A 20,582-nucleotide genomic window follows, 5' to 3' on the forward strand; every position below is an offset into this window, starting at 1 on the left:
TCTTTCCTCAAGACTGAAAGACATTAAGTGGTAAGATTGAGAGTCAGAACTGAGATTTTTCTGATTCCAAAATTTATGTTTTTTCTTCTAATTAAATATACAGTCATATGCTGTATAATGACTTCTTGTCAATGACAGATTGCATATATGACAGTGGTTCCATAAGATTATAATGGAACTGAAAAATTCCTATTGCCTAGTGACTTTGTAGATGCCATAAAGTCATAGCACAGTACATTGCTCACATGTTTGTGCTGATGATCCTGGTATAAACAAACCTGCTGCACTGCTAGTCATGAAAAAAGTATAGCACTTACAGTTATGCATAGTACATAATACTTGGTAATGATAAATGACTACATTACTGGTTTATGCACTTACTATACTATACTTTTCATTGTTACTTAAGACTATACTCCTTCTATTTACAAAAAATAAGTCTGTTCTAAAATAGCTTCAGGCAGGTCCTTCAGGAAGTATTCCAGAAGAAGGCATGGTTATCATAGCAGATGGCAGCTCTATGCATGTTATTGCCCCTGAAGATCTTCCAGTGGAACAAGATGTGGAGGTGGAAGACAGTGACAGTGATGATCCTGACCCTGTGTAGGTCTAGGCTAATGTATATGTTTGTGTCTTAGTTTTTAATAAAAAAGTTTTAAACTTTTTTTACTTTTTTTACTTTTTAAAAGTAAAAAAAAATAAAAATTTTAGAAATAGAATAAAACTTATAGAATAAGAATACAAAGAAAGTATGTTTATACTACTGTACAATGTGTTTGTATTTTAAGCTAAGTGTTATTACAAAAGGTCAAAAGGTTAAAAATTTTTAATTTAGGCCGGGCGCGGTGGCTTACGCCTGTAATCCTAGCACTTTGGGAGGCTGAGGCAGGCGGATCACGAGGCCAGGAGATCGAGACCATCCTGGCTAACATGGTGAAAACCCATCTCTATTAAGAATACAAAAAAATTAGCCGGGCGGGGTGGCGGGTGCCTGTAGTCCCGGCTACTGAGGAGGCTGAGGCAGAAGAAAGACATGAATCAGGGAGGCGGAGCTTGCAGTGAGCCGAGATCAGGCCACTGCATTCCAGCCTGGGTGACAGAGTAAGACTCCGTCTTAAAAAAAAAAAAAAAAATTAAATTAATTAAATAAATAAAATTAATTAAATAGATAAAATTTATTTATTTTTTCAGACAGAGTTTCACTCTTTTGCCCAGGCTGGAGTGCAATGGCACAATCTCGGGTCAACACTGCAACTTCCACCTCCTGGGTTCAAACAATTCTCCTGCCTCAGCCTCCGGAGTAGCTGAGATTATAGGCATGCAACACCATGCCCAGCTAATTTTTGTATTTTTAGTAGAGACGGGGTTACACCATGTTGGTCAGAATGGTCTCGAACTCCTGACCTCAGATGATCCACCTGCCTTGGCCTCCCAAAGTGTTGAGATTACAGACGTGAATCACCACACCTGGCCAAATTTAATGTTTTTAATTTAAAGATTTATAAGTAAAATAGTTATAGTAGGATAAGGTTAATTTATTATTGAAGAAAATATTTCCATAAATTTAGTATAGCCTAAGTGTGCAGTGTTTATGAAGTCTTCAGGAGTGTAATGTCCTTCACGTTCACACACCACTCATTCACTCACTGCCCCACCCAGAGCAACTTCCCATCCCGCAAGCTCCATTCGTGGGAAGTACCCTACAGGTGTATTTTTTTTTAATCGTTTATATGGTATCTTTACTCTTCCTTTTCTATGTTTGGATACACAAACACTTATCATTGTGTTACAACTGCCTACAGTATTCAGTACAGTAACATGCTCTACAGGTTTGTAGCCTAAGAATAATAGGCCTATACCATATAGCCAAAGTGCATAGTAGGCTATACCAACTATGTTTGTGTAATGCCTACTATGATGTTGGCACAACGATGAAATTGCCTAATGATGCATTTCTTAGAGAATATCCATTTTGTTAAGCAATTCATGACTGAATTCCCTTTGTTTTAAACATCCATTCATTCATTCTTTCATTTACTCAGTAATTCATTAGTGTATTTATGTTCTTATTTTAATGGGCTCTTTTGTTTTATATCCTTCTTCTTAACAACCTGTGAGAAAGGAGGCTCTTTCCTGCCAGCACCACTTAGGAAAGTCCCAGGGAATATCTCTGGTTGGCCAAGCCTAGGTCTTGTGCCTGGGGAGGGCGGGAAGGGTCCATTACTAGAGGAAGTGCGGGGACAGCAGAGACTGGGCCACTGGGGATGTCAGCCGAGGAGCTACCCTGATTTGTGTGTAGTACACCTATAGCGTCAAGTGGCCTTCCCACCCAATCGATCCCAGTATGTGTGTGTTACTCAGAATGCCGGATAACAGGTATAGGACAATCAACGTTCCTGTGAAAAAGAAAAGAGAACAACTTTTTATGACCCAAAGCCTGGGATTGCTATAAACAATACTTATACTGTAATGCTTCCTTGTGGGGAGAATGTTAGGAAATAGTTGTCAGTGACTGTAGGATCTTGTGGTTCAGTGACATCTTGGCATGTGAACTTGTCCCAATCAATTGTCAACCAAGACGGAATTATTCGTTGGTTTGTCTGTTCAGTGTCTGTATCTAAGTCACCTTGAAAAAAAGTTTCCAATATATGTAGTGGGACATATTGTCACAGAAGGAATACTAATCTAAGGAGGCTTTGTTGAACTTCTTAGGGGAAAGTTCCTGATGTCCTCCACAACAGGTTTGGAGCCCAGAGAAGCAGGGCCTCTGGCACCTGGGAGCGTAGCTTAGGGAGTTGAACTTTGCTGTCTCATCACTTAGTTCATTCAACAACTATTTATTGGGTGCCCACTATCTGCCAGACACTATTCCAGGGGCTTGGGATACAGGTAAAAATATCTGTTCCAGTGGAGTTAACATTCTAGTGTGGTAGAGACAGAGAATAAACAATAAATACAACACATGAGTAAGTTAGTTAATATGTTAGAATATTCCAAAATAGGTGCTATAAAAAAATAAAAGATGATCAGGGTAAGGAATGTGGGGGAGTTGGAATTTTAATTAGAAGATGATATTCTGGTGGGCACCGTGGCTCATGCCTGTAGTCCCAGCACTTTGGGTGGCTGAGGTGGGCAGATCATTTGATCCCAGGAATTAGGAGTTCGAGATTGGCCTGGGCAACATGGGAAAACACTATCTTTGCAGAAAATACAAAAATTATCCAGGTGTGGTGGCCCATACTTGTAGTTCCAGCTACTTGGGAGGCTGAGGTGGAAGGATCACTTGAGCCTGGGAGGTCGAGGCTGCAGTGAGCTGATGGTACCACTGCACATCAGCCTGGGTGACAGAGTAAGACCCTGTCTCAAAAAAAAAAAAAAAAAAAAAGAAAGAAAAAAATAGGTATTCCAACAAGGACTTGAGGGAGGTGGGTAAATTATCCATGTGCATATCTGGAGGAAGAATGTATCAGGCAGAGAGTACAACCAGTGCCAAGGTCCTGAGACCAAAGTAGGCTTGGGATGTAACGTAGGACAGCAGGGAGACTGTTGTACCTGAGGCTGAGCGAGTCAGGGGGACAGGCATAGAAGAGGTCAAGGATTAATGGGAGGGGAGATCATTATTCTGAGTGAAATGGGAGCCACTGGAGGGTTTTTCAGAGAGGTGTAACATGATCTTACATTTAAAAAGGACAACTCTGGTCACTATGTAGAGATGGCTGGGGGCAGGACGGTCCAGTTATAGCAGACAGCTGCAGTAGTTTTGTGGGGAGATGATGTGACTCAGATTGGGATGGTACTGGTGGAGGTGTGAGAAATGGGGAAATTCAGGGCATATTTTGAAGGTAGAATTGACAGGATTTCCTGATGAACTGGAAAAGGGTGTGAGAGACACTGGGGAGTCATAGATAATACCATGGCTTTTGGTCTGAGCATTTGACCGCTGGAGTTAGGTGTGTTCAGATGACGAGATTATGGTTGAATTAAAAAAAAGTTATTATTTATTTATTTTTTTGAGACAGAGTTTTGCTCTGTTGCCCAGGCTGGAATGCAACGGCATGATCTGGGCTCACAGCAACCTCCGCCTCCTGGGTACAAGCGATTCTCGTGCCTCAGCCTCCCGAGTAGCTGGGATTAAAGGCATGCGCCACCACACCCGGCTAACTTTTTTTTTGTATTTTTAGTAGAGACAGGGTTTCACCATGTCAGCCAGGCTGGTTTCAAACTGCTGACCTCAGGTGATCCACCCGCCTCAGTCTCCCAAAGTGTTAGGATTACAGGTGTGAGCCACTGTGCCTGGTCCTATTTTTTTTTTAATAAATAAAAAATTGGGAGAATAAAAATGTCTTGTTTTGGAAGATACCTAGACACTTTAATGAGTAAATACTAAGAAATTTTACAACAAGTTATTGAAAGAGTGTGTGGAGGGGGGCTGGGCACAGTGGTTCACGCCCGTGATCCCTGCACTTTGGGAGGCCCAGGAGTTTGAGATCAGCTTGAATCACATGGCAAAACCCCATCTCTTAAAAAAAATAATAAAATAAAAATTAGCTAGGTGTGGTGGCGCTGGTAGTCTCAGCTACTTGGGAGGCTGAGGTGGGAGGATCGCTTGAGCCTGTGGAGGTCAAGGCTACAGTGAGCCATGATTGTGCCACCACACTCCAGCCTGGGTGACAGAGACCCTGTCTCAAAAAAAAAAAAAAAAAAAAAGCGTCTGTGGAAGGATGGATAAGGGGCGAGCGCTGTGGAATGTCAACAATGGGGAAGTGAGATTTCCACATCTGGGCATGAAGGCCTGGTTGGCAGTGTGCCAGGAGCCTTGTGTCCAGAGCAGCTTTGTTGGGGGAGAAAGGACGAGGTGAGCAGATGAGCCGGTGGGTAAGGCACAGTTTCTGTTGACCCACATGGGCTCTGCATTCTCTGGCTTGCCCTGTTTTACCACCTGTGACCTCCTATAATAGCAGGCCCTTGAATAACAAAGTTTTGTTATAAAGTTGATGAGGGGGAAAAAAAGTTGATTTCTGGCTCGGGCCGCTGTGTGTGGAGTCTGAGTGATCCCCCCAGGTCTGCATGGGTCTTCTCCGGGTGCTCTGGTTTCCTCCCACTTTCCACAGCTGTACAGGTTAGGTGAACCGGCGTGTCCACGTGGTCCCAGTGTGAGTGAGTCTTGCTGTGTAAAGGAGCGTGCCCTGTAATGGGATGGTGTCCTGGCCAGGGCTGGTTCCCACCTTGAACCCTGAGCTGTCAGGACAGGCTGCGGCCACCGGTAATCCTGAACTGGAATCATTGGGTGAATAAATAACTTACTCGTTTTTATTAATCTTTCTTAAGTGTATGTGGAGCTCACATTTATTTCAATGTTTAATATTGGAAGTGTTTTGGCTCTGATGTTTACTACTTTATGTAGTAAGGTTTGGTAGTATTTTTATGACCAGAAATATGCGGTAGAATCTTAACTCCTGTTTCTATCCATTAGCTTATGGTAAAATTGGTTTCTTTATAGTTATTTCGTTTAAAGTCGCGGTTTCCAAGAAACTGCTATCAACGCTGTTAGTGAGAACTTAGACCGAAATTGTGTTTTGTGTATGCCCTCCCTCTCTGGACGTTGGGACCCTTGATGGCAAGAACAGAGTCTTTTAATTTTTTTTCAAATTTATTTTAAATTGTGGTAAAATATACATAACATAAAATTGACCATTTTAACCACTTTTAAGTGTACAGAGGAACCAAATCTTGATTAGTTTTAGCCCCAGGGCTTGGCACAGTGACACTCAGCAAATAGTTGTGAAAGGCATGGAGGAGGAGGGAAGGGAGAAGGGTCTGCGCCTGTACCTGCATGTTCACGCACCTGGTTGTCCAGCAAGTCTGTGTCAGGGAAGGACTTGGGGGCAGGAGGTGGCTTTACCCAGGGGTCTTTAGCTCTCTTGGTTGTGCCCTGCTTTCTGGATTTGGGCTCAGGGCAATCTCATCTCTTCTTTTTTCTCCTGCTCACACCCTGCAATGATTAATTTGATGTGCCAACTTGGCTGGGCTTTAGTACCCAGATAGTTGGTCAAACATTATTCTGGATGTTTCTGGGAGGGTGTTTTGGGATGAGGTTTATATTGAAATCAGTGGGCTTTGAGTAAACGGATGGCCCTCTGTAATGTGGGTGGGCCTCATCTGATCAACTGAAGGCTGGAATGGAATCAAAGACTGAGCTTCCCTGAGTAAGAGGGAACTGTGCAGCAGACAGCTTTTGGACTGGAACTGCAGTATAGGCTCTTCTCTGAGTCTTCAGCCTGCCTGGACTACCCTGCAGATTTTGGACTTGCCAGCCTCCGTAACTGCATGAGGCACTTCCTTAAACTAAACCTCTCCTCTCCATATACTCATCCTATTGGTTCTGTTTCTCTAGGGAATCCTAACACATGCCCATATTCTTTCTCTGTCATGCTTAAATGTGTTGCTTGACAGGTTTAGTGAATAAATACATAGGAAAAGATTTGAGAAATCAATTGCTTCTAAATAAGAGCTTGGGTGTTTATGGACAATGAAGGGGCATGGACAGTGCTCCTTGACTGGAGATGTGTGGGAGGACTAAGAATTTCAGGCTGCTGTGTGAGCACTGAACTGCCTCTAACACAGACACTTCAGAAAGGTGCTGGTGAAGAGAGCAATCCCTCCGTCTCAGGATGGAATGTCCTTCACCCAGAGGCTGAACATCAGGATTTTGGGGAGAATCTCATAGTGACTTCCCTGCTTCAGTCCCCCTCTTCTCAGTCTCTCTTTCCCTCTTTCCTGGTGGTTTGAACATGTGTTTGGAATTTCAGAGAGCTCAAACTGAAGACACTGGGTTTGGATACAACGAAAATGGTTTTTGCTAAGTAATTTGTTTCAGATGCTTAAATTGAGACCATCCTTCTATATTAAGTGAGATGGAAGCTAGCAGCCTGAGAAGGAAAAAAACCCTAAAGATGAAACCTCTTAGGCCAGCAATGTCAGAAAGGCTAGGCTTTCTAGCTGTCCACATGCAGTTCTAGGGTGGGCCCGCAGAGCTGCCTCTCACACCCTCAAGGGCCCACTGGAGGTCTGTCTGAGGCTGGATCAGCTTCACCTGCTTCTTTTATCATTCAAGTTCTGCTCAGAGAAAGGCCCTGTCCTGCTGCTGGGCCTTGAGGAAGCCAAGGTGAGCTGCTGGTAAGTCCAATTAGGCTAGTCTCCCATCTGTGGTCACAACTGCGGACGCTGCCTGGGAGAGGCATTCTTCTCACAGAGCCACGGTGAGTAATCCGGGGAAGCTGCTATTTGGGCTGCCTCAGCCAGGATTATGTGTGTCAGGGAGGATGGGGAGTGGTGGGCACCCCTGAGTCAGGTTGAGGGAGGTCTAGGGCTGCTTGGGGTTCTCTGTCAGAAGCACCACAAAGGGACAGGTGCTCTTTTGGGGGATCTAAAGATTCTGCGGTTGGCACTGACTTGAAGGTGGCCTAGATGACTTCCTGCAAGGCTTGCTTAGGCATCTTCTGCTGGGATTTCTCCTAAAAGGGGGTTCAGGCACCTTAACCACACCTCCAGTTCCTTCAGTTTGCAGAGCAGGAGCCTGAGGCCTGGAGAAGGTTCCTAACCTCATCCTGGTGATTTAGCAACAGAATGGCAGTAACATCCCGGTGAGGGGCAGAGTAATGCCCACGTCAACAAGAGCCTGCATTCATCGATGGTTTGAAACAGAGTATTAAACCAGTGGGGTGAATCCGCGCTGTGCTCTCTGCCCTGCCATTGTTTAGCTGCAGGACCTTGGACTAGTCAGCCTCCCTGCCTCTCAATTTCCTCATCTATGTTATCATTTACTATATCCTAAGCATCACTGTTCTAAGAATTGGACATACATTAAGTCATGTAATTCTTAAAACAACCCAATGAGGTAGTTACTATTGTCATCCCCATTTTAGAGATGAGAAAACTGAGGCACAGAGAGGTTGTCCTGTGGCTAAGAAGTGGCAGAGCCATGCTATGAACCCAGGCAATTTGGCTCCAGAATTCTTGATTTTAATTTCTATAGTAGGTGTGCTCTTGAGACTCTGGCTGTTGTCCTATTGCAGTGAGAGCCCTGTGATAGTATCCTTAAAATTCACCCAGGTTCTGTAGGGCAAAACACTTGGTTAATTTTTTTTCAAGGTAAAATAAATAATGGAGTGGGAACCTACAGATTAAAAGAGACTTTAGAGACCTATCAACCCATTACAATGTTTGGAGGGAGATTATTGTTAAATGTTTTTAGATGAAACAGTGATATATACCTTTGTCTAAAAAAAAAAAAAACAGAGTCCTAGGCCAGATGTGGTGGTGGTGACTCACACCTGTAATCCTAGCACTTTGGGAGGCCGAGGTTGGGGGGTATCACTTGAAGCCAGAAGTTTGAGACCAGCCTGGCCAACATGGTGAAACTCCGTCTCTACCAAAAAATACAAAAATTAGCTGGGCATGGTGGTGCACTCCTGTAGTCCCAGCTGATCAGGAGGCTGAAGCATGAGAATCACTTGAACTTGGGAGGCGGAGGTTGTAGTGAGCCGAGATTGCGCCACTGCACTCCAGCCTGGGCGACGGAGTGATGAGCCGAGATTGCGCCACTGCACTCCAGCCTGGGTGATGGAGTGAGACTCTGTCTCTAAAAAACAAACAAAAATTAAAAAATAAAGTCCTTATCTTTTAGAGATACATGCTGAAATAGCTACAGATTATATGTTGTTTGGGATGTGCTTCAAAATAATCAGAGGAGGGGAGAGAGTGAGGGTGTGGATAAAACAAGACTGTCCATGTTTTATAACTGTTGAAGCTGGGTGATGGATGCATTAGAGTATATTATACTCTCTACTTTTGTTTGGAACTTTCCATTATAAAAAGTGTTCAAAAAATCACCCTATATAAATGTTTGGTTTATTCTCTCTGAGAAATGTCAAAATGTCACATGGACCTACCTCATGGCTAGTGGGAAGAGCAATAGTCCACAGGGAGGGAGTGGATGGGACAGTGCTAAGAAGAGTCAGCTTCCAAGAATGTAATTTACTGGGGGGCGACCCATAGTGCCTATATTGTCTATCATGGCCATAACAAGGATAGAATACTTCTATGCTGTTTCCCTTGTTCTGGTAAACAAATGTACACGAAGTGATTTACTAACAAAAAATCTTCACTCTGCAGCTATGCTCTACCACTACAGAGCCAGCCTACTCTCTTCTCTCTGCTCCACTGCCATTATTTTGGCTTGCCCAGCCCAGTACCTACCCAGTTCTTCTGATGACTTAACCCTGAGTTCCCTCTGGAAAACCATCATTTCTCTACTCTCTTGGTTCCAGGAATCGGCTGTAATCTATGCCTGCCAATCATAGCATAGCATTCCTATGGCCACAGATATTTATTTAGGGTTGAGTATTTGACTCAAGCCATTTCAATCAGACTCAGTCCGAACTAGTCCTGGGACTGTCATATGAATGACTGGAAAGGAGGCACACATTTTGTCTTTGGACTTGAAGTTGTGAGGAACATACCTACATGAAGGGAGAGGCTGCTTGATAAAGCAGAGTTGAGAGACTCCAGATTCTGAAAACATCATTTGAACTCCTAGATCCAGCTGTACCTGAAGCCATACACAGTATGCCACAAGTGGTTTGCTAAACCTGGTTCTAAAATATTACTAATATACTATAGTAGCAAATCACATAGAGAATGAAAATTCTTAAGCCTAGTATTAAAATGGAGAAAGAAGAGCTATTAATTTTTTATGCTCTTGTATTTGATTATAGACTAGAGATGTAGACATAGAGTAAAAAATTGTGTCAGTTCCAGTGGCTGAGTAAAGCATTAGCAGAGATCAGGACCAATCTTTTATCATTCCATGCATTCTTCCTGAGAGCTGAGAGAAACCAGGTGACTAGACAGACTCCTTTGCTGGTGAGACCTGTGGATATTTGAATGTTTTGCCTGTGTATGTGGTAAGGTGACTTCATCCTGAGTGTGCATCTGCCCTGTTTATGCTTGGCAGTATCATCAGACAGATCCAGATTGTGGTAATGAGTAACTATGGGCTTTCCTCAGCTTCAGACACAAGATGAGTTCACATTTTATCCTTCAGCCTCTAAATGCCCCAACTGGAGCTTCCAAATGGAGTGACTGAAGTCTGGCCTTTAAGACATTGTGAATGTTCAGCAACAATTCAACAATGAGTGAATCAAAGTCTCTGGGTCTCCAGAATAAATAAAAAAAGACAAGACAAAACAAAACAAAACAAAAGTCTCTGGCTCTTGCATTGTAGATCAGAACCAACAACAACGTGACTTCATATAATGATATGAAGACATCGTTATACCAGCTGTGAAACCTTGGGCAAATTACCTAGCTTTTCTCTGTTTAATTTCCTCTTCTGTAAAATGAGAATAATAATAATAGTACCTACCTTATAGGGTTGTTGTGAAGTTAAATGAGTTAATAAAGTTTAAGTGCTTTGAATAAAGATTGGCACCTTATAAATGTTAGCTATGATGATTACTGAGAAATAATTTTTTGCCTTGAACAAACATTTCCTCTTGAACATGGATATCTGAAACAAAACACAGGCAGAAATACGAGGATTTATGAAAATTGCGATCAGCTCTATTAGAGCATGCAATACTTCCCAGATATCAGTACTTTGAAGTCACGTTCTTTAGTTTTCTGAGGTATTGGGTCAGTTGGAAAGCTGTATTGTGAGGTTCTCAACAAGGGATGGAGGCAGTCATTTGTAGGGTTCTGCTGGTGACCAGTCACAGGCAAGCTAATTAAAATCTTTAAAACACACCTACCCAGACAGTGGTTTCTTAAATCTCAAATAGTTGGGCTGGCAGGGGTTTGGGCGATTTCTTTGAAATATGTAGGTGTCACGGGAAATACGAGTAATTCAAGACTTACATCCAACTTTAGCCAATGTCCCAGGGGGATGATGAAGGTAATGATAACAAGTAATACCTCATTTTTCAGAGATGAAATGGTTTTGATTTTCTTTTTTTTTTTTTTGGAGACAGTCTTGCTCTGTTGCCCAGGCTGGAGTACAGTGGTGCAATCTTGGCTCACTGAAACCTCTGCCCCTCTGCGCTCAAGCGATTCTCCTGCCTCAGCCTCCTGAGTAGCTGTGATTACAGGTGCCTGCTACCATGCCCAGCTAATGTTTGTATTTTTAGTAGAGACGAGGTCTTGCCATGTTGGCCAGGCTGGTCTTGAACTCCTGACCTCAAGTGATCCACCTGCCTTGGCCTCCCAAAGTACTGGATTACAGGCATGAGCCACTGTGCCCGGCTGGTTTTGATTTAAATTTGTAGAATGCTGTTATTATAATTTTCTTTTCCTCCCTTCTTTCCTTCTTTTATTCTCCTTTCCTCCCTCCCTTCATCTCTCTTTCTTTCATGTGCACTCTCTGTCTCTGTTCCCAGGAAGTATATAACCCCCTCTCTAGAAGTAACCACTTTAACAGTTTGCATATATCTTTTCTTTCTTTTTCTATATACTTACACACACACACACACACACACACACACACGTACACACTTATAAATTGTTTTGTAGGTAGGTTTCAAAACATTTTATATAAGTGAGATACTATTTTGAGTTGTGCTTTATATTGTTTTTATCCATGTTAAGGTCTTGTCTTCCCATGGCGATAATATGGATTGATGTCTTTTTGAATTGGTACTTATTGTTTCATTCCATGGGCACGCCACGGTTTTATTTATCCATTTACTGCTTGATGGGTATTTGGGTTGCCTTCTACTTTATGCTTTCATGAACAGTCCTCACGTAGCCCTCACATGGCACATACAGAGTCCCTTTGCTATCAGGTACATTTAAAAATAACTTACTAAAATGGTTTTTAGTTTTAATATATAGAATACATTTGCATTTCATCCTAAAATTTACCAGTCTTTATGGTGTCCTGGTGAGTTTGATCCTTTGGATAGCCATGTCTTGTTTCTGGTTACACCATTTTCCCATGTGATTTTCAACAAAATATGTCCAGATGATGGTGATGGCCATAGAAACTTGAATTGTACATCTCAATAATCAAGACATTCTCTACTCTTAAGACCCATCTACAAGTGTTATAATAAGAGTGACAATCCAAAATTTTTTTACATCCTCAGGATTTCAAAGGTAATTTCTTTCAGCTGTGTAGCCTGGCAACATTTTATACCGTTATAAAATCTACCTGTTTAATAAGCACCAGTATCCTTATTTTTATTGAAATTTTATGTTGAGTACATTTTACTGGCAAGTCTGTAGCTGAATGCTTGTCTCCATAAGGTACTAATCACTAGTATCTGTGGTTAGCATCCTGCATAGCACATACACTTCACTCTCTATTTAATAAAATTCTTCTGTTTTAAAAAGCACAAGGCCCAAATCTGCAAATTCGGATGCGATATTACCTTTCAACTGCACAAGCTGTACCACAAGGATTTGAGAAGTTTATTATCAGACACAAATCTGTCAGGAACTCCTCTGCTGTTAACTGACCACAGAACATGGAGCTCAGGTGAGTTCAAGGATTATCTGTTTAGTAAGTGACTTGATACTCTGAGACACTGCTACACAAAGTAGCTAGCCTATGAACTCTTTCTGACTGGTTCAGAATGAGAAAAAGCTCTTGTTCCAGAATGTAAATCAACATATGATTTCATTCACTAAGGAAGTCTTGCTCAGAAAACATTCTGACTGAAAAAAAAATTGACTGAGCTAAATGGTGTGCTTTGTGATGCAGTCGATCTACATTCTGCTCCAAGTGCCTTGATTTGTATACACTGATCTGGGAACATTCTAAGTAACACTGTCAAGATGTTTTATAAAGTTGAATGAATGGGTGAATGAACGAAACATATCTAAGATAGATTAAATGGCTTGTCAGTATTGGAATCAGAGGATGAAGAGGAGGATGGTGATTGAAATTTTCCCTTTCAGTGATACAATGTTCCTTGCCTGCTTCTGAGCTGCCACAAGAGAGGGAAGATTATTTAAGGCACAAATAGCCTACCTGACCACTGTTGCCTGTCCACTTGCCATTCCCTATGAAATGCATTTCTCTCTTCTTGGTTTTTGTTCTTCTTCCTGTTCTTGTTTCCTTTTCCTGTGTTTCTGGGATGGGATGGAATTTAAAGAAGAAAGAAAAACAGTATGTGGATGGCTCATTGTATGGTCTACGTTTTATACACAATTAAATAAAATTCTCACCACCAATGGGTAAGGTGCTATTGTCTACTTTGTAAGTGCTCAGAGAAGTTCAGCAAGTTGACCCACTTCCCATATATAATGAAGTGGGAGGCTGGGAACTTGAACCCAAGTCTGTTTGGTTCTCCCCAGCTGGTTTGGTCTCCTACTCTCACATCCCAGGAAGGTGCTTACAGAATCCAGGTTCTGGGACAGCACTTTCAAAGTGCCCACACTGACAAACTTATGTTCTATTTTGTAATTTTGAAGCTCCATTAATTTCATAGTTTCAGTACCTTTAATTGCCACAGACCCTGCTATATTGCCCACTTATCTGTATTTGTGTTATGTACTTGTATGTCCCTGTAGGTTGTGAATGTCTTCACCTTATTCCTGTTGTTCTCTCACACTAGCGTATGGGGCTTCGAAAGCAGTATATGTGATGGGTTATTATACTAAACATGTTAGTCTGTAAACTTCTTCATGTACCTGAGAAGACAGATATAAAATGATAGACCCAAACACTTAAACTGTAAGATGCTGTGGTATAAATCTATTGAGCCATGTGTGTTGTCCAATAAAGTAGTGCACAATGAGGAGAAAGGCATTAGGCTGAATTCAAGAACCCATTGTCTTGAGATATATGGCTGCGCTCCCTGGTATCCTTGGAGTATGGCTTTTGGAACTTCATACTAGCATGTAATCTCCTTGAAGACAGGAAGTGAATCTATGTTGTTTCTCCAATGCCTAGCATATTCCCTGGCATACAGTGCCTGGCTCCTGAAAAATACGTGTGGAAATGTTGAATGTGCTAGGTTCTCAGCATTTCTTCCTCAACTGCTGGACTAGTGCTCATCATGGACCCTCATGTGGTTCTTAGATTACAAATTGTAGGTCTTCTGCTCTTGGGTTTCCTGGTCCTAATCTAACATTTTCTTCATTCGTTTCAATCTCTGTCAGCTCCTGCTCTGCATCAGGCACAATTCTATGATCAGAAGCACAGCTAGCGGGAAGGTGAGGGATGTGGCAGCAGGGGGACAGTTGTTTATCCTGAGCGTGTTCTCCAAAGGGAGCTGTGACAGTTGTTAAAATATTAAATGAAGTTTGAGGCAGCAATGTGAAAGTAAAATAATGAGACCTATGAAGAGGGTAGTCAACAAGAGGCATCAATGGCTCAGGCGCTACCCAGGCTTGCCTTTAGGTTTTAGAAACCTGGCTTCCCTCTTCCCATTAGTCCAGTGGAAGAGCCAATTATACCTCTCATCTTCCTAGGGATAGAATATTTTTTCTTTTGGCCAGAGAATCAGGCCCTCTACAAGTAGAATTTATCTTCTCAGGCACAAGCCAGGCTTCCCTGGCCCACTCCAATGACATTCTTACGTTCCTGTTTTTTTTTTTTTTTCCACAATACTGAGGCTGTGAAACACAGGGCTTCCTAGTTCAGCTCACCTTTATCTGTTTTTGAGACTCTCAAATCCTACAATCTGGGTCATGTACGTAATTTCCTGTTTTGGGGCACTGTATGTGCATGTCCAGAGTCCCTTGCTAGAGGAATATGACACTTTTTTGAGTGTTTCAGGATATTTTTTAATGCTGTCTCCCAAACTGGGCTGTCTACTCATGTGCCATGCCCTACCTGGCTCATGATAACAAGCTAGAACCAGTCTTTCCTTTAGATTCTCTCTTTGCCTCTTGTTATATTTGACTAACTTTGCAGTTGCTCCCACTTCTTGGCTTGGTTCTCTGATATTGTCTTAGCCCAGTATTAGTTTCCTATTGCCATTGTAACAAATTACCACAAACTTAGTGGAGTAAAACACAACACAAATTATCTTACAGTTGTTCTGGAGGTCCAAAATCTAAAATGGGACAGCAGGGCTGCATTCCCTCTGGATGCTCTCTGGGAGAATTCATTTCCTTCCCTTTTCCAGCTTCTAGAGGCTGTCCACATTCCTTAGCTCATGGCTATTCATTACCACAACCTTTGCTTCCATAGTCACATCTCCTCGGACTCTGATTCTCCTGCCTGTCTCTTGTAAGGACTCAGGTGGAGAATCCAGGATAATCTTTCCATATTTTAGATCCTTAATTTAATCAAATCTGCAAGCTCTCTTTCACCATGTAAGAAACGTGATCGTATTAGTCCATTTTCACACTGCTGATAGAGACATACCTGAGACTGGGCAATTTACCAAAGAAAGTAGTTTAATTGGACTCACAGTTCCACGTGGCGGGGGAGGCCTCACAATCATGGCAGAATGCAAGGAGAAGAAAGTCGCATCTTAAGAGGATGGTGGCAGGCAAAGAGAGAGAATGAGAGCCAAGCAAAATGGATTTCCCCTTATCAAACCATCAGATCTTTTGAGACTTATTCACTACCATGAGAACAGTATGGGGGAAACCACTCTCATGATTCAATTATCTCCCACCGGGCCCCTCCCACAACACATGGGAATTATGGGAGTACAATTCAATATGAGATTTGGGTGGGGACACTGAGCCAAACCATATTAGTGATATTCACATGTTCTAGGGATTAGGACCTGGACATCTTTGCAGGGGGCATTATTCTTTCACAGTCCCCGTTAATTTTGGTGCCCCCCTAGACTTCTGAGACCACGTTCTTCTCCCTCCAGGACTGTTTTCAGCTCTGCCCATACTCATATTTTTTTTTTTGACAACTCTTGTATAAATTTATCTATTTCTTCTTGCAGTTCTGCAAGTTTTTGCATATGAATTTTAAGCTTTCTAATTAGGTGCATAAATATTAGGACTGTATATCCTCTTAATTGACCCTTTCATCATTGTGAAATAACCCTCGTTTTCCCTGTTTATATACTTTGCTCTGAAATCAATTTTGTCTATTATTACCCCAACTTTCTTTTGATTAGTGTTATCACAGGGATATCTTTTTCTATCCTTTAACCTACTGGATTCTTTGTATTTAAACTAGCTGTGGCCAGGCGCAGTGGCTCACACCTGTAATCCCAGCACTTTGGGAGGCCGAGGTGGGCAGATTGCGGGAGGCTGAGGTGGGCAGACTGCGTGAGCCCAGGAGTTCAAGACCAGCCTGGGCAACATGGTGAAACCTTGTCTCTACAAAAAATACAAAAATTAGCTAGGCACAGTGGTGCACACCTGTAGTCCCAGGTACTCGGCAGGCTGAGGTGGGAGGATCGCTTGAGCCCAGTAGGTGGAGGTTGCAGTGAGACGTGATCATGCCGCTGCACCAGTCTGGGAGACAGAGTGAGACCCTGTTTCAATAACTAACTAAATAAAATAAATTAAAAAATGAAGTAACTGTCTGTATCCAGCATATGATTGGGCTTCTCTCTCTCTTTTTTTTTAGATGGAGTTTTGCTCTTGTTGCCCAGGCTGCAGTGCAATGGCGTGATCTCAGCTCACCGCAACCTCCGCCTCCCAGGTTCAAGCAATTTTCCTGCCTCAGCCTCCTGAGTAGCTGGGATTACAGGCATGCACCACCACACCTGGCTAATTTTGTATTTTTAGTAGAGATGGGGTTTCTCCATGTTGGTCAGGCTGGTCTTGAACTCCCGACCTCAGGTGATCTGCCTGCCTCGGCCTCCCAAAGTGCTGGGATTACAGGCGTGAACCACTGTGCCCAGTCTGGGTTTTACTTTTTAATCCAGTCTCACAATCCCTGCCTTTTAATTGGGATTTTTACATCACTTGTGTTTAATATAATTATTGATATATGCATTTTAGAAAAACCCCTCTGGAGATAGACTGGAAACAGGGAGACCAAAGACTTTCTTGCAGTAATCAAGTTAACAAATAACAGCTTAAACCAAGGAAATGGTCCTAGAGATTGAGTGGGAAAGGGGCTGTATCTGAGAGATGTTAAGGGTATACAATCAATAACTGACAGAGAAATTTGTCAGTTATGATGTAGGTACCCAGGTAGATTGCAATGTACAGAAAGGCATTGTTTTAGATGTCTGGATAGTTTTGCAGACTGCCTGGTATTATACCAGCTCATGTCTGATTTTCCATCTTTACCCAGTTTATGCTGAATCTAATGCAAAAGGTACAAAAAGTACCTTAGTACTTAGTACTAAGTAAGCACCATAGTAAGTTAACATATTATATTAACTATGGTTAATACCACAGTAAGTCTCCAACATACAACAGATCTTTGGGAAATGCATCTTTTCATAACTAGAGGGACCTGCTAGAGCAGTTTTACTCTGAAGTTGGTTGACATATCACTAATTCTTCATTACTGAGAGCATTAGATTACAGAGTAACTCTGGGTTAGAGCAGAATAGAAAGAAGTGAATGCTAGGGAGTTCAAAAAGATGATGAACTCTGAGGTACAGAACTCCCTTCAGGAACAAAGGACTTATTCCTCCAGCTGCTGGGAGTGCTCCTGAAGACAGACCTCAGCCTTCTTCAGAAATTGCTTCAGTTGAACTGCCTTGCTGGATGGCATGCCCTCTTCATGGGGCAGCCCTCATCAAATAACTGGTGATACAAGTGTATAAAGGCATAGCTTCTGATATGGTTTGGCTCTGTGTCCCCAGCTAAATTTCATCTTGTAGTTCCCCATGTGTTGTGGGAGGGACCCAGTTGGAGATGAATGAACCATGGGGGCAGGTCTTTCCTGTGCTATTCTCATGATAGTGAATGGGTCTCATGAGATCTGATAGTTTCTTAAAAAACAGGAGTTTCTCATACGTGTGCATGTGTCTTTATAGCAGCCTGATTTATAATCCTTTGGGTATATACCCAGTAATGGGATGGCTGGGTCAAATGGTATTTCTAGTTCTAGATCCCTGAGGAATCACCACACTGACTTCCACAATGGTTGAACTAGTTGACAGTCCCACCAACAGTGTTCCTATTTCTCCACAACCTCTCCAGCACCTGTCGTTTCCTGACTTTTTAATGATCGCCCTTCTAACTGGTGTGAGATGGTATCTCATTGTGGTTTTGATTTGCATTTCTCTGATGGCCAGTGATGATAAGCATTTTTTTCATGTGTCTGTTGGCTGCATAAATGTCTTCTTTTGAGAAGTGTCTGTTCATATCCTTTGCCCACTTGTTGATGGGGTTGTTTTTTTCTTGTAAATTTATTTGAGTTCTTTGTAGATTCTGGATATTAGCCCTTTGTCAGATGAGTAGATTGCAAAAATTTTCTCCCATTCTGTAGGTTGCCTGTTCACTCTGATGGTAGTTTCTTTTGCTGTGCAGAAGCTCTTTAGTTTCATTAGATCCCATTTGTCAATTTTGGTTTTTGTTGCCATTGCTTTTGGTGCTTTAGACATGAAGTCCCTACCCATGCCTATGTCCTGAATGGTATTGCCTAGGTTTTCTTCTAGGGTTTTTATGGTTTTAGGTCTAACATGTAACTCTTTAATCCATCTTGAATGAATTTTTGTATAAGGTGTCAGGAAGGGATCCAGTTTCAGCTTTCTACATATGACTAGCCAGTTTTCCCAGCACCATTTGTTAAATAGGGAAACCTTTCCCCATTTCTTGTTTTTGTCAGGTTTGTCAAAGATCAGATGGTTGTAGATGTGTGGTATTATTTCTGAGGGCTCTGTTCTGTTCCATTGTATGTTTATTGCAGCACTATTCACAATAGCAAAGACTTGGAACCAACCCAAATGTCCAACAATGATAGACTGGATTAAGAAAATGTGGCACATATACACCATGGAATACTATGCAGCCATGAAAAAGGATGAGTTCATGTCCTTTGTAGGGACATGGATGAAGCTGGAACCCATCATTCTCAGCAAACTATTGCAAGGACAAAAAACCAAACACTGCATGTTCTCACTCATAGGTGGGAATTGAACAATGAGAACACCTGGACACAGGAAGGGGAACATCACACACTGGGGCCTGTTGTGCGGTGGGGGGAGGGGGAGGGATAGCATTAGGATATATACATAATGTAAATGACGAGTTAATGGATGCAGCACACCAACATGGCACATGTATACATATGTAAGGAACCTGCATGTTGTGCACATGTACCCTAGAACTTAAAGTATAATAAAAAAAAAATTTGAAAAAAAGGAAAGAAACAACAACAGGAGTTTCTCTGCACGAGCTCTTTTTGCCTGCTGCCATCCATGTAAGAGGTGACTTGCTCCTCCTTGCCTTCCACCATGATTGTGAGGCCTCCCCAGCCATGTGGAACTGTAAATCCATTTAACTTCTTTCTTTTGTAAATTGCCCAGTCTCGGGTATGTCTTTATCAGCATTGTGAAAATGGACTAATACAGCAAATTGGTACCGAGAGTGGGGTGCTGATGGAAAGATACCTGAAAATGTGGAAGCAACTTTGGAACTGGGTAACAGGCAGAGGTTGGAACAGTTTAGAGGGCTCAGAAGAAGTTAGGAAAATGTGGGAAAGTTTGGAACTCCCTAGAGACTTGTTGAATGGCTTTGACTAAAATGCTGATAACAATATGGACAATGAAATCCAGGCTGAGGTGGTCTCAGATGGAGATGAGGAACTTGTTGGGAACTGGACCAAAGGTGACTCTTAATATGTTTAAAAGTAAAGAAACTGGCAGCATTTTGCCCCTGCCCTAGAGATCTGTGGAACTTTGTACTTGAGAGAGAGATGATTTAGGGTATCTGGTGGAAGCAATTTCTAAGCAGCAAAGCATTCAAGAGGTGACTTGGGGACTGTTAAAGGCATTCAGTTTTATAAGGAAAGGAGAGCATAAAAGTTCAGAAAATTTGCAGCCCAACTTGCAATAAAAAGAAAATCCCATTTTCTGAAGAGAAATTCAAGCCAGCTGCAGAAACTTGCGTAAGTAATGAGGAGCTGAATGTTAATCCCCAAGACAATGGGGAAAATGTCTCCAGGGCATGTCAGCGATCTTCAAGGCAGCCCCTTCCATCACAGGTCTGGAGGCCTAGGAAGAAAGTATGGTTTTGTGGGCCAGGCCCAGGGTCCCCGTGTTGTGTGCAGCCCAGGGACTTGGTGCCCTGTGTCCCAGCCACTCCAGCCATGGCTGAAAGGAGCCAACATACACCTTGGGGCGTGGCTTCAGAGGGTGCAAGTCTCAAGCCTTGGCAGCTTCCATATGATGTTGAGCCTTTGAGTGCACAGAAGTCAAGAACTGAGGTTTGGGCATCTCCGCCTAGATTTCAGATGTATGGAAATGCCTGGATGCCCAGGCAGAAGTTTGTTGTAGGGCCAGGGTCCTCATGGAGAACCTCTGCTAGGGCAGTGCAGAAGGCAAATGTGGGGTTGGAACCCCCACACAGAGTCCCTACTGGGCACTGCCTAGTGGAGCTGTGAGAAGAGGACCACCGTCCTCCAGACCCTAGAATGGTAGATCCACCAACAGCTTGCACTGTGAGCCTGGAAAAGTCACAGACATTCAATGCCA

This window comes from Pan troglodytes, chromosome 3 (genome assembly GCF_028858775.2).
Source record: "Pan troglodytes isolate AG18354 chromosome 3, NHGRI_mPanTro3-v2.0_pri, whole genome shotgun sequence".
Classification (NCBI taxonomy): Eukaryota; Metazoa; Chordata; class Mammalia; order Primates; family Hominidae; genus Pan; species Pan troglodytes.